General features: G+C 40.4%; 1 long non-coding RNA gene across 14 annotated transcripts; it reads left to right on the forward strand.

Moving 5' to 3' along the window:
* The first annotated feature begins 3,534 nt into the window (after positions 1-3,534).
* LOC118364345 (uncharacterized) lies at positions 3,535-13,227 on the forward strand. 14 transcript variants are annotated; one of them, XR_008086352.1, is made up of 11 exons: positions 3,540-4,194; positions 4,553-4,713; positions 6,202-6,319; positions 6,605-6,675; positions 7,012-7,064; positions 8,454-8,837; positions 9,105-10,626; positions 10,760-10,877; positions 10,955-11,728; positions 11,921-12,091; positions 12,205-13,227. It is a non-coding gene; the product is annotated as an uncharacterized LOC118364345 (long non-coding RNA). The 14 variants fall into 14 exon arrangements; XR_008086350.1 differs by having other exon boundaries at positions 3,535-3,565; positions 4,129-4,194; positions 9,105-11,728; XR_008086342.1 differs by having other exon boundaries at positions 9,105-11,073; positions 11,188-11,728.
* Positions 13,228-14,383: the final 1,156 nt, after the last annotated feature.

Consider the following 14,383-nt stretch of genomic DNA (forward strand, 5'->3'; position numbering starts at 1 on the left):
ATCTATGAGGACACAGCTTCCGGAGGGTTGTGACGCATGTGGTGCAGTGGAGATGCCGGGGCTGGGCGCAGTCAGCTCCTGCTCAGCTGCAGCACCACCGACCCCGCAGGAACACGCAGCGACAAAAACAATAGAAAATGTCACAATTGTTTGTGTAAATAAATGTTTAAACACAACTTGAATGCATTTTGTTTACTCCTTTCAAACGAGGGAATACTAATTACATACCTGGATCATCCGGTGCGACTTGCATGTCCCTGTCCCCTTCCACCTCCGGCACTACTCTACTCAGGAGGGATTCCCCTATAATACCAGCAAGTCGCTCATCAAGCGGGTTGAGCTCCGGTGTCCCCTTTCCCCTGCCCGTTTTCTCCGCTAAAGACAATAACGATTCTCCGTCTTAAATTTGATCGTTTATTTGCGTATTCGGGTACCTAAGGTTTGATTATAAACGTTGATTGACTTGTTTGAATAAGTTGATTGGTAACGTTTGGGATTAATTTTGTATGCATTTTGAAGGGGGGAAACCGAGTGGATTATTGACGGAAGCGCACCAGCTAAACTGAGTTTTTATGGACATAAAGAAGGACATTATCGAACAAAAGGACCATTTGTGATGTAACTGGGACCTTTTGGAGTGCTAACAGAAGAAGATCTTCAAAGGTAAGGCATATATTATATTATATCGCTATTTCTGACTTTCGTGTCGCAACTCCCTGGTTGAAAATGATTTGTTATGCATTTGTGTGCTGGGCGCTATCCTCAGATAATCGCATGGTTTGCTTTCGCCGTAAAGCTTTTTTGAAATCTGACACGGCGGCTGGATTAACAACAAGTTACGCTTTATTTTGATGTATTGCACATGTGAAATCATGAAATGTAATATTTATAGTAATTTAATTTCAAAATTTGGCGCTCTGCAATTTCACCGGAAGTTGTCGAAATGGGACACTAGCGTCCCACTGATCCGCAAGAAGTTTTAACTGACTTGCCTAGTTAAATAAAAGGTCAAATAAAAATACATTATTATATAACATGTAGTATTTGTAACACATTTAGGCACATATCTACCGCTTCGGCTGTGCTGTCCTTTCCGTCTACTCTTTTATCTGCGAACCGGGTTGTGGCATCTTCCTCTTGCCGGGTCTAGCACTTGATGTTAGTGTCTGTGGCACTGGTACTACTACTACCAAATAAGTCGGTTAGTTTTTTACATTTACTTGCATTTGAGTGAAGACTTTTGACTCTTGTCTCTTAACTTTTCAGCCCCACCCTTACATTTTTTACTCTGCTTTTTCATTTTCTATTGTAGCTAGTTTTCGAGCTGTGTCAAAGTGTGTGAGAGTGAGACAAAGGGGGCGGGGCTAACGGTTGCATAGATGTTCGTTTGGAATAGACCAACTGGCCTGGGGGAAAGGGGTGGTTGGCCCGTGTCGCTCTACCTTCTGCCAAATTTTTTATTAGTAGTGAAAAATGTATAAGGCAGGCAGTCCACCGGCCCAGAGGTTGACCAGCCCACCGGGAATTGAGTCCGCTATTGTCTGATGCAATTATAGGTTGGCTATTTAGCTAGCTATTAACAGTAGCTATGTTCGAACACTCATACTAACCGCACTATTTGTGACGTAAATTGAGTATGTAGTATGCTTATTGGTCATAGCATGGATATAGTATGCCAGAAGTTACCGGAGGTTGTAGTTAATTCGAAAGTAATTCGAAACAAAGTATACAAGCAGGGAACACTATTTCCGTGCTTTGAAGGCCCATAAGGCAAATCTTCCGAAAATGGGGGTGGCATCACAACGTTTTCAGATTTTAAGAAAATGGCAGAAAATATGCAGATACAAATGAATTGCTTTAACTAATTATGACAAATGTTGAGCAATGCAATAAAGTAATTACTTTTCAAATAAGTAACAAGTTACAATATGTTGGCTGACAATTTGTTAGCTATGCTATCCTTATGAACCACACATGTATCATTACAGCAGCATGTACCAGTATGTCAGCTAGCTACCTAACGTTAGTTGGCTACTAATACATCGAACGTGCCAGTATATTAACTATATGCTATCTAACTAACTACCCAACTCTGTGTCCGTGAATTCCGTTTCACTCTCAGAGCGCACACTGGACGCTCTAGTTGATCCGAGCATTCTGAACTCACAATGACAGTCAAGCACCTAAGCTAACTGGCTAACGTTGGCTAGCTTGCTCGCTACTTCCAGATACAAATTAGAGAACACCTCACTCTGACCATTTTACTCTCCCTAGCAGAGCTGGTTATGCTGTTTTCATGTTATCCAGAGCGTTGGTGACTAACAGTGCAGCTGGCAATAATATAATTACGCTTTTTGCGCTGTATTCAACGGTGTTGAGCGTTTGTAAATTCGGCACACAGACGAGTGTGCTCTGAAATCGTCGGAGTAGATAGCCGGAGTGAATATACAAACGCAACCTATTGACTTGATTATTCATGTCATTCTTAGTTAAGTTGTATAGTCGCTGTGCGTTCTTATCGGACAGTGTTAATGAAGTCGTAATATATAATGCTAAAAAGCTAGCAAGTTGCATAGCAACGGCATCAACTTCCGGTAAACATGCGAAGCGCTAGTATGCTCAACAGGAAGAATACGGTTAGTTTATTTCAGTATACTGTAAACAAATAGTATGTAGTATATACTCAAGTATGTAGTATACAGTATGTTAGTATGGGTATTCGAGCACAGCTAGTGTCTCTGTGTCTGTATCTTCCCCCTCGCAGGGGCTTGCCAACTTCACTTTCACTTATCCCACTTAACATTAAGTGTTTGCGCAGCATAGAGAGAGAGTCTCGTCATTCACCATATCATCTCGTTACTTTGCATTCCCTCACTGCTGGAAGTGTTGTAAACATTATTGTTTTGTTGTCTATTCCTGTGTTTTTGGCTATTTGCCTGTGTTTTCAGCCCAACCTCACATTCAATTCGCGCATATATGTACAACACGTATTTCAGTAGATTTCATTGGCTTTTGTGCATTTTTGTGTGGTTCAATTCGTTCGAAAATATACGAATTTGTGTGCAACTTAATTGGTGCGATAATACACGAATTTAACCAGTAGGCGACACACAAGCCTTTGCAACAACCGTAGACGCGATAGCCTGTATTTCATTATTTATTTAACGTTATGAATATGTAGATTTTTTGTATTTTTTAAATTCCTATTAAAACAATGTGGTTGTATGCCTATATGTACTGTTTATCGATTTTTATGAACAGACTTTCAGTATAGAAGGAATGTACGCAATGCATGATGGCGAATGTTGTTTTATTTCGGTTGTAGTTCCATGTATTTCTTACAAAAAATAAACGTGTAAAACATTTTTATTGACCAGAATGTAACTGAAACACAATAGCAGCCTTGCCATTGTCCATAAATACCAAAACATGTTTTTCTTATAACATTTGGGGAAACGTATGTTGTCATTATTGTAGTCTTAAATTTAGTTGGCCAACAAAAATTACCAAAACGTTAACCCGTACTAAGGCTAGGGTGGTTGAGTGTAAACACATGGCTCTGAGTGTAAGCACCTTTTCACAAGAAACGTTCTTGTGTTCAAATGACCGTCAGTGCGAAATAGCTAGAAAGATTTCGTATTTCAACTTGGCTGCACCACTGCGTCGACCTGTGGCTTGCGGAAAAACACCGGAAAGTGTCTAGCTTACCGGAATGTTACAAGAACAAGAATGGTTACATGACATTCGGCCATGTGACATTTGTTGTTTATAGATTTTTCGCCCACACATCGACCCTGGACAGATAACAGGTAGTCAGTCCCCTTGTCAGAAATACAGCATACATACACATTTGTTTTGTGTTTGTTAAAGTCTTTGGTTTACAAAAAAAACCGTGTTAAACCAGTAAGGAAGGTTACGTAACTAAGGTGAATAAAGAAAGTTGGATACACAACATAGAATGTTTTGATATTTTTGTTGCATTACTTGCGTATATTTGGATATCATTCTCACTTATTATTTTAGCCACCTATACATTAGGCTATATATTCCCCTTTTTCCTCTTTGCATCTTCAAAGAAATACACATAGTCACTTAATCTGTATTCATCTTGCGACTTCTCCTTGGAAGAAGGTGAGAGGGACCCTAGGGGGGACGTAAAGGAGTTGATGAAATCCTGTTAAGACAGACAATCAGGTGAGAGTTGGGCCTAACTAGTCAATGATCTAAATTGATCAAAACTTGTAGACTCTGTAGCCTTTAAGGACTGGAGTTGCACACATGCCATAGAACAACATGAACAAGGAAGTGACAGACTAATAGTGCATTGTTGGTAAAGACTGACTGATCTGCGTGATAATAGATATGTATTTGTTATGCAAAGTGATTTGTAGATCAGTCAGTCTGTGTGTGGAGGAGGATGAAGACCTTTAGTGACGTACAGGACATAGTAAAACACACACGCTATCAATGACATGCAGCTTTTCTCATAGACGGGGGAGAATGTGAAGGAATGTGTTAGGATTGGAAGTTTTCTCTTTATGTTTCTTTTGAGATGGTATGGCCTCTGAAGACCCCCAAGACCAACTGGATGAGGCTATTAAAAAGGCAGAACGCCTTGCCGAGGAGCTCAACCAAGAAAAGGACCCACAAGCCCAACTGGATGAGGCCATTAACGAGGCAAAAAGACTGGCTGAGGAGCTCAACCCAGAACGGGTAATGTAACAAGTCGTACATTACCGGTAATGTAACCCCTACAGCTCCCATACGTGCATAAATATTCCCAACACAACCCCAGCTTTATGATTTATCATTGCTTTTTGTTTGTCAAAGTAGACCCCACCTGGCACAAATGTGAATTTAAACGTAGACTCCGTGATATGACCTGAACACGGGCATCAATGATATTTTTTATTTATTTATTTCACCTTTTATTTAACCAGGTAGGCTCGTTGAGAACAAGTTCTCATTTGCAACTGCGACCTGGCCAAGATAAAAGCGTAGCAATTCGACACATAGAACAACACAGAGTTACACATGGAATAAACAAAACATACAGTCAATAATACAGTAGAACAAAAGAAAACAAAAAGTATATTTACAGTGAGTGCAAATGAGGTAAGTTAAGGAAATAAATAGGCCATGGTGGCGAAGTAATTACAATATAGCAATTAAACACTGGAATGGTAGATCGGCAGAAGATGAATGTGCAGGTAGAGATACTGGGGTGCAAAGGAGCTAAATAAATAAATAAATACCAGTATGGGGATGAGGTAGGTAGAGGGGCTCTTTACAGATAGGCTAAGTACGGGTGCAGTGATCTGTAAACTGCTCTGACAGCTGATGCTTAAAGCTCGTGAGGGAGATGTGAGTATCCAGCTTCAGAGATTTTTGCAATTCGTTCCAGTCTTGGGCAGCAGAGAACTGGAAGGAAAGACGACCAAATGAGGAATTGGCTTTGGGGGTGACCAGTGAGATATACCTGCTGGAGCGCGTGCTACGAGTGGGTGCTGCTATGGTGACCAGTGAGCTGAGATAATGCGGGGCTTTACCTAGCAGAGACTTGTAGATAACCTGTAGCCAGTGGGTTTGGCGACGAGTATGAACTGAAGGCCAACCAACGAGAGCATACAGGTCGCAATGGTGGGTAGTGTGTGGGGCTTTGGTGACAAAACGGATGGCACTGTGATAGACTGCATCCAGTTTGTTGAGTAGAGTGTTGGAGGCTATTTTATAGATGGCATCACCGAAGTCGAGGATCGGTAGGATGGTCAGTTTTACGAGGGTATGTTTGGCAGCATGAGTGAAGGATGCTTTGTTGCGATATAGGAAGCCGATTCTATATTTAATTTTGGATTGGAGATGCTTAATGTGAGTCTGGAAGGAGAGTTTACAGTCTAACCAGACACCCAGGTATTTGTAGTTGTCCACGTATTCTAAGTCAGAGCCGTCCAGAGTAGTGCCCATTGAGCATGAGGCACAAGGGTGCACTTGTTAGCATCCGTGTGAACTTCTACACATTTAAGCTGTGTGAGTGAGCCAGAACGTGGGTCTACTGCAGGTGCCTTTCCTCAGCTGACAAATCACTTCACCTTATGTGAAAATAAAATTATTGCTTGTGCTCCATATGTGCACAAGCAAGCCATGCTTGTGGGAGACTTTTATTAGTGGGCCAGCCATGATAATTGAAATGCACTTTTTTAGGAAAATAAGAAGAAAAAGACAAACAAGCCTCCAGGGATTAGGTTCAGATGGAGACAAAGGGATGAGAGAGGACAGATTGTTCCTCAAACCAGGAAGGCAACTACATCCACTTCTGTTGGTAAGTTTCATCCCGTCTAGGTGTTTAATTTTATTGGTCCCTGATGTGACTTTTTCCTTTCAAACATACTGTATCATAGCATATCAAAGGTTTGTTGTTGTGCCATAGGCCGGTCTAGTACCATCTACCCACAGCACATAATATATTATATGCAGGTCTGATCCCATCTTTCCCTGTCTCTAACTGTTGTCTGTCTCTGATGAAAATACATATTTAACGAAAGGAGAGTCAGAACTCCAGCAAATCTTTTGTATTAAAAAGCTTTTTATTATCTTTTTTTTTCAGCTCCAAGGGCCAGTACATCAAGAGCCAGACTAGTGCAACCTTCTGGACCAGTCACTGAGGAGGAAGAATTGGTAGGTATTGATGAGCGATTGTATATATTAATCTACACAATTCCTTGTTATTCAGTGGCCTTGTAATTCATTTATTGTATTTTTATTAAATCTGTAATTGGTAGTTGAAACAATAACCAAGCACACTCCCCTCCCCTGTTTTTGAGTGATGGGGTTGGTGAAATGTAACCACTTTCAATTTATTGACAGAGCTATTATTGCAATAACTTACCATCAATGTTATTAAAATAATAGTTTTAACCATATATCATTAATATAAATCCAAAAATGGCTTTATCAACTTCTGAATGCCCGTTTAAGTCTAATCCTTTCCTTTTTTTGCATATCTTATTTTAGAGACACGGACCAGTGGGTTGGAATCCACTCCAGTTTTAAACATTGACGAAGAAGTAGGCATGTTAATATTGTTTTACTTTCAAAATTGGGGTCCATCTTGGTGTTACTGAATTATACTGCACGACATCTTTATTTTTGACAGTGATGCAACATTTTTAAATGTGCCTCAAGTCTCCAGAATTTGGGATTTGAGATCAAATGTTTGATATGAGGTTACAGTACAGAATGTCACCTTTTATTTCAGGGATATTTTCAGACTTTTCTGATTTACCGGTTCGAAATGAAAGCACTTTATATGTCTAGTTGCAAGTTTTATTAGTCGTACAGGACACTGACGGTAACACGATCCAACGAAATTCTTACTTGCAGGTAGCTTCTCGACAAAGCAATTGAAAATGCTGGAGTATAGAGACGAATTCAACATTTTAGCATCACTGTCCAAATACTTCTGTAGGGGAGTGCAACAACAATATCCTGGCAGAGATTTTTCCTCCACATTTCCTTTAATATGAAGCAATCTGCCATTCCACATTATGGAATTAGTCTTAGTTGAATTAATTCAGATCCACTATTGTAATGTTTACACAGTGTCGTTCCTTTTTGTAACCACTGTCTGTAATTGTGGAAGCTGGAAGCATTTGTCTTTGAGGAGAGTTTACTCTGTAGTCAAAATACACTGAGTGTACAAAATATTCCTAATATTGAGTTGCACTCCCTTTTGCGCTCAGAACAGCCTCAATTCATCAGGGTGTGGACTCCACAAGGTGTCGAAAGTGTTCCAAAGGGATGCTGGCCCATGTTGACTCAAATGCTTCCCACAGTTGTCAATTTGGCTGGATGTCCTTCGGGTGGTGGACCATTCTTGATACACACGATTAAATGCGGATCGTGAAAAACCCAGCAGCGTTGCAGTTCTTTACACAAACCGTTGGACCTGGCACCTACTACCATACCCCTTTCAAAGGCACTTAAATATTTTGTCTTGCCCAGTCACCCTCTGAATGGCACACATCCATGTCTCAATTGTCTCAAGGCTTAAACATCCTCCTTTAATCTGTCTCCTTCCCTTTATCTACACTGAGGTGGATTTAACAGGTGACATCAATAAGGGATCATAGCTTTCACCTGGTCAGTCTGTCAGGGAAAGAGAATGTTTTGTACTCAGTGTGTTGTTGCTGTTTTAAGAACATTCAGAATTTATTTTCGAAGATGGGATCAAGTTCTATTGTGTGATATTCCAATTTAGACTTTACTCAACATTTTGGTCTGCCCTGTAATTGAATTTACTGTAGAATCAAAGCTGAGGCTTTTGGCTTGTCACACCATAGATTGTGCATAGATATATTTGCTGTCACCTACTGACAACCAAAATGTGTTTTAATACATTAATTATATCATATTCTTACTTGAGTCCTTTTCCCATTTGTGTGTTTTCAAAAAAGCAATACTTCATAGAGAAATGAACATCCTCCTCGCTGACTTAGAAGACCCTGAGTGTTCAAATCCTGCTGTGCCTGGTGCATCACACAGTTGGAGTGTGAGGAAGGAACTCACAGGAGGGAGTCCAGGCCTGAGATTGTAGATTCTCTGCTGGCTGCAGAGCATGTTTCTCAGAAGATCTGTCAGTCATGCAATGTGAAAAGGGCCATTCTGCGATGTAGAGACTCTGCCGAAACAGCTTTACTGCGAAGGCTGTGATGTCTCTACACATGCAAAGTTCCCCCTGCACAACAGAGAGTCCATGATCGAGGGGTTCTTCACGCCCCTTCCTCCAACTACAGCCATATCTCTCCACAGTGATGGCAAATATACACTTCATGAACAGGGTGTGCTTTCATTTTTTTTTTGCGGCTGAATGTATTATATCAAAGTTCAAATGTATTCTTGTTTATTGTTGTATATAAATATTGTCCCTATATTGTTTCTTACCATTGGATGTACCAGAGGTGATATGTGGTTGCCTGACAAGCACCATCCATGTTGGCCCTGAGAAACATATAATACTCGTAGGAATAAATGGTATGTGCGATATCTACAAGAACCAAACAGTGATGTAAAACAACATTAATTCAGATTACATTTCTTTCCTCAAGGTCGCTACAATGTCATAGTGCCTGTGCTTACCTGCACAACTTGTCTTAGCACCTGGACAGCAAACTTGGCAGATCTGATAAAGAATGGGTACTGGCCTGCCACTGTCAACTGTGACACCATATACCAGGTAGATGTGTTCAGCTCTTTTTTTTGAGGAGCTGGAAGTGTCAGCCCCAGGAATGTCCCGTCTGGCATTTATGCGGATTTTGGAGCAGCGAACTGACTTTGGCAGGGTAACAATCAATTATACTCAGCTTTACCAATGTATGACTTCAGGTTAACTATGTGTAACATAACTTTATTTCCAGTACTATAACTATGTTAAAACTTCAGGTCTCTTGCTACAGTATGTGTTAGCCTCCTGCACCACTGTCCTGCCATGCACCTTATCTGTGCCCCTCTTGCATACAATATTTCCTGCTCTTTACAACATAAGTACTCATCCTACTTTGCATTGGCTTTCACCTGCTTTGCTGTCAACACTATGTACTGGCCCTGCTTTAACTCAAATCCAGTCAGCCATAGTGAATGATAGTATGTTTTGTTTATACTATTGCTGTAAGTTATTTTCTATATTTTCTATATGTATTTTTCCCTTACCAGAACGGAATGATCTGTGGGGACACTTTTCAAAAAAGCTTCTTTGAGTGGACGTACTGCCGCTCTGAAATTGATTAGGTCTGTGATATACAGGACTTTGACTGCCCAGCCTATTCACCCAGCATGCTTGCAGTGTCAGTGGACGGGACCAAGAAGCTGTATCGATTCAAAAAAACGGTATGTAAAAGTATTCATAATTTATCAAATAACACCGTCCTCTATATAATTTAAACAATCCAAACAAGGTTTTGTCTTTTCCTTGTCCAGTGTGAACGTTTTCAAATGCAGTTTGTAATGAAATGAATGATCAACATTGTCAAGTGTCCCACAATCAGTTGAGTTTGATTGCTATTTCATGTCATATATTTAACGTGTTTCACGTATCCTTTCAATCCTTTGATGACAAAGGATTCTTTGATGGCGTTGACAGTCAATCTCCAACTTCTGATCTCCATTGTAGCGAACACATGGGGTAGCTCAATGCCCTCAGCTAGATTTAAAAAAACCTAACCTCTGTCCCGTTAACACCCCCCCCCCCAAACATAATTTCTTCCTATACTCTTCTACTTCATTGTCTAAGGTTATGGAAAAGGAGTATGTGGAGCATCTCAGTGGACAGCAGCTAAACAGTCATCAAGGAAAACAAACGACAAACTTTATGAAGAGGGACTCGAAGTAGCCCGTCTCTCGCCATGGAATACTTCTAAGGGGCCTCAACATGATGCGTGGAGAGATATTTGCGTCCCCACGGTTCTTGCAGAAGGAATTGTCTGGCAGCAGGAACATACAATTCATGTGATCTGCAAATTTTGGCCATACCTGACCAAAGTTGCCCTTCATTGTCCAGAGCTCGCCACTCTTCTAAACATGAAGCCACTTCTTTCTGTCATGCATGCAAAGGCACATCGTTTGAAATGCGAGGTAAGTTTTTCTTTATTAAACTGTTCAAAGAGAATTCCCAGCTTCAGTCCTTTACAAGGCTTCCTATTTAGATGTTTGTTATTCACATAATTGCAATATCAAGTCTTTATTTTAAAAACAAATGTAAATTAAGATTAAGTGGGGAGGACAGAATCAGGAAGGAGCTGGCACAACTCTGGGGGAGGAAGTGGAACAAGGGAACAGCTTCTTGTCGAGGGCTGCAATCTGTTCCAAGCAAATGTCCAAAGGAGGTAAACATTTTGTTTAAGGTTCTATTCAGCTATGTTAATACTTATCTGGAGTAAGGAGTTCCATTTGGCATTTCTAGCAAGAACAGACATGCTAACCATCCAGGCTATGGGGTGGAACAGAAGGAAGAAAAAACCTGAGTATTGTCCAGAAGATACTTGAAGGTGTATTGTGTGGATCAATACATTTATTTTAGAGGTATTATATCTATGGATTTAATTTATTTAAAAACAATTAGTTATTCTGTTTAGTTTGTCATAATTCTCAGACAACAATTTAATTTATTTAAAAACAATTAGTTATTCTGTTTAGTTTGTCATAATTCTCAGACAACAGCAAAAATCCAGGAGGAGACCCAGACTCTCAAAGTTTAAGAGTGATTTGGGTGTTAGGCGATGAGACTCTGTACAACAGAAGTTCAGCAATGGGATAATACAGGTAAATGAATTCAAAATATAAATAATCGTAAATGTAACTCTCCTGGACTGTCACCTTGACGTAGTGGAGAGGCTTGTGTACTCCAATGACTCTGAGAGCTAACCCTCAGAGGGTGTATTCCACCGACACGTGCAATCAAGCCGGACGGGTAGGAGGCAGACTAAACATTCCCTGGTTATCCAGGTTGGGGCTCATTCACCGCCCACATAACAAGTCATTTGTTACAGAAACCTTCACAGGCCCTATGTTCCTCCAGGAAGTGAGTGCAACTTCTCAGCATTGGAGATGCGTTGTTAATTTATAGATGTACTGTATTTCAGAGGAAACAAATGAGAACATGGGACGGTCCCCAGGTATTACAGAGAACAATTGAAGTCCTGTTTCTTAGCATCAAACAAAGGAAACCGTCAGACAGGTTTGTTACATTCCCTGAATATTGAATAGCACGCACTTCATTTCTCGTTAATTTCAAAGCAATGCAATGTAGCAAATAATTCTCCTTTCGTTTTGATGAGAGATGTTTTGTTATCCGTGTTTGTTCCGTTGCGTAAACACAGACAGCACTGCTAAAGTTACAAAACCACATTGCATTCTTATGAATTTACAGCTGACCTACACAAAGAAAGTAGCCTTTGGCCGGGTGATGCTCCTGAGACGGCTGAAGGAGGAAGAGTTAATTGTCCTAAAGGAAGTCTAGCAGCACTGGGAAAGCCTAAAGAGGCAATCTGAGAATGTGCAAGACCTTGCTTCACATGTGGCAATTGACCTAACAGGCAAAGTAGGGGAACGTTCATTAATATGTACATTTGATGTTGTCACCTTGTAAATTGCTATTGTACTTAAGGAATACGTCATTGTATTTACCCTACACATTACGATTGTTGGTGTTAGGCTGGCAATTGAACCAGTCGGAAGCTGGGAGCAGAGGTCTCTTCTCCCTGCTTCAGAGGAGAGTCAGCAGCCTCAGAAGACACCAGGACTCTGTCAAACTGATATACAGAAAAGCTATGGGCCAAGACACCTCCCTCCTAGAAAATAACTTCATAGATGACCTCCTGGAAGAGGACCTAGATGACATCTATGACAGCATCCACTACAGCTCTGATGATGAGGAATCTATCACAGACTGAAGGTGTTCGTTTGGGTGGGTGCAGTTTGCACGGGGTAAAAAGTGATTCCATTTGTTTTGCATATGTGCTTTATCTGCCTTCCTAAGGAAAAATAGTTTGAACATTTTATGGAAAAAACGTATGTTTATTCCTTGTTGACAATGTGATCATGTGGCACAGATTTGAGAAGGGCGCTCGTCTGTTACTGCTTTTGCCCGGTTACATGACCAGGTCCGATGCACCCCTTTAAAATGGCCAATCTGCAGTTGCTACATCCACTTTTGGATTCTTTAAGAATATAATTGATAAATGCCTCATGAATATAGTTCACCTGCCGTACCCCATCAGATCCCAAAATAGATCTTTTTTTCTACTCGAATGTTTGTAAACAAAGTAAATGTAAACATACGAGCGTGTGTCAAAACTCATTCCACAGGTGAGCCGAGTGTCTGCGCTCCTCCCATAATTGATGAATTAAGGTCACTAATTAGTAAGGAACTCCCCTCACCTGGTTGGTCAGGTCTTAATTGAAAGGAAAAAACAAAAACCAGCAGACACTAGACTCTCCATGGAATGAGATTGACACCACTGGACTATAGCCGCAAAACATAGTTTAAATTATGGTTACATTTCTCCATCCCCATCCCTCTGCTTTTTACAGAACCACTGGTGGGGAGAACGATTTATTGTTTCACCTGGTGATTTCAGATTTAAACATTGTTAAACTGTAATGTACTGTGCTTGTTAGTTTATATTAGTATTGTATTAGTTTTAAAAAATTAAAAAAGGTTATCCTTGTCTTCAAGTAATCGTTTGCATCCTGATGGAGCTACATTAGTCATGGGCTTTCAAGTCAACGATTCCTTATGTATGAGATGTACAAATGCTTAACTAGTACTGAGTACTTTGACCAGTTACTTATTTACTCTCAAGGAGCTTTACTTGTACTTGAGTACAATAACTGACTCCCATCAGCTGCAGATGAAACCGGTTAGTTGAAAAATGTTGGCTAGAATCTACAGGCACTCGCAATGAATCATCAAAAGTATGGACACAGAATGATTGAAGTGATCCATATATAATATCTGTGTGGAGAAAAATTGTGTTTAAATTAAGGACCATGACAAGAAAACCTGCCGATGAAAAGCAGAAAGTTTCACTGGAACTTTGTCAATATTATAATTGCAAAATCAAATCAAATCAAATTTTATTTGTCACATACACATGGTTAGCAGATGTTAATGCGAGTGTAGCGAAATGCTTGTGCTTCTAGTTCCGACAATGTAGTGATAACCAACAAGTAATCTAACTAACAATTCCAAAACTACTGTTTTATACACAGTGTAAGGGGATAAGGAATATGTACATAAGGATATATGAATGAGTGATGGTACAGAGCAGCATACAGTAGATGGTATCGAGGACAGTATATACGTATGAGATGAGTGTGTAGACAAAGTAAACAAAGTGGCATAGTTAAAGTGGCTAGTGATACATGTATTACATAAGGATGCAGTCGATGATGTAGAGTACAGTATATACATATGCATATGAGATGAATAATGTAGGGTAAGTAACATTATATAAGGTAGCATTGTTTAAAGTGGCTAGTGATATATTTACATAATTTCCCATTATTAAAATGGCTGGAGTTGGGTCAGTGTCATGACAGTGTGTTGGCAGCAGCCACTCAATGTTAGTGGTGGCTGTTTAACAGTCTGATGGCCTTGAGATAGAAGCTGTTTTTCAGTCTCTCGGTCCCAGCTTTGATGCACCTGTACTGACCTCGCCTTCTGGATGATAGCGGGGTGAACAGGCAGTGGTTCGGGTGGTTGATGTCCTCGATGATCTTTATGGCCTTCCTGTAAAAACGGGTGGTGTAGGTGTCCTGGAGGGCAGGTAGTTTGCCCCCGGTGATGCGTTGTGCAGTCCTCACTACCCTCTGGAGAGCCTTACGGTTG

The sequence above is a fragment of the Oncorhynchus keta genome, chromosome 3 (genome assembly GCF_023373465.1).
Source record: "Oncorhynchus keta strain PuntledgeMale-10-30-2019 chromosome 3, Oket_V2, whole genome shotgun sequence".
Taxonomy (NCBI): domain Eukaryota; kingdom Metazoa; phylum Chordata; class Actinopteri; order Salmoniformes; family Salmonidae; genus Oncorhynchus; species Oncorhynchus keta.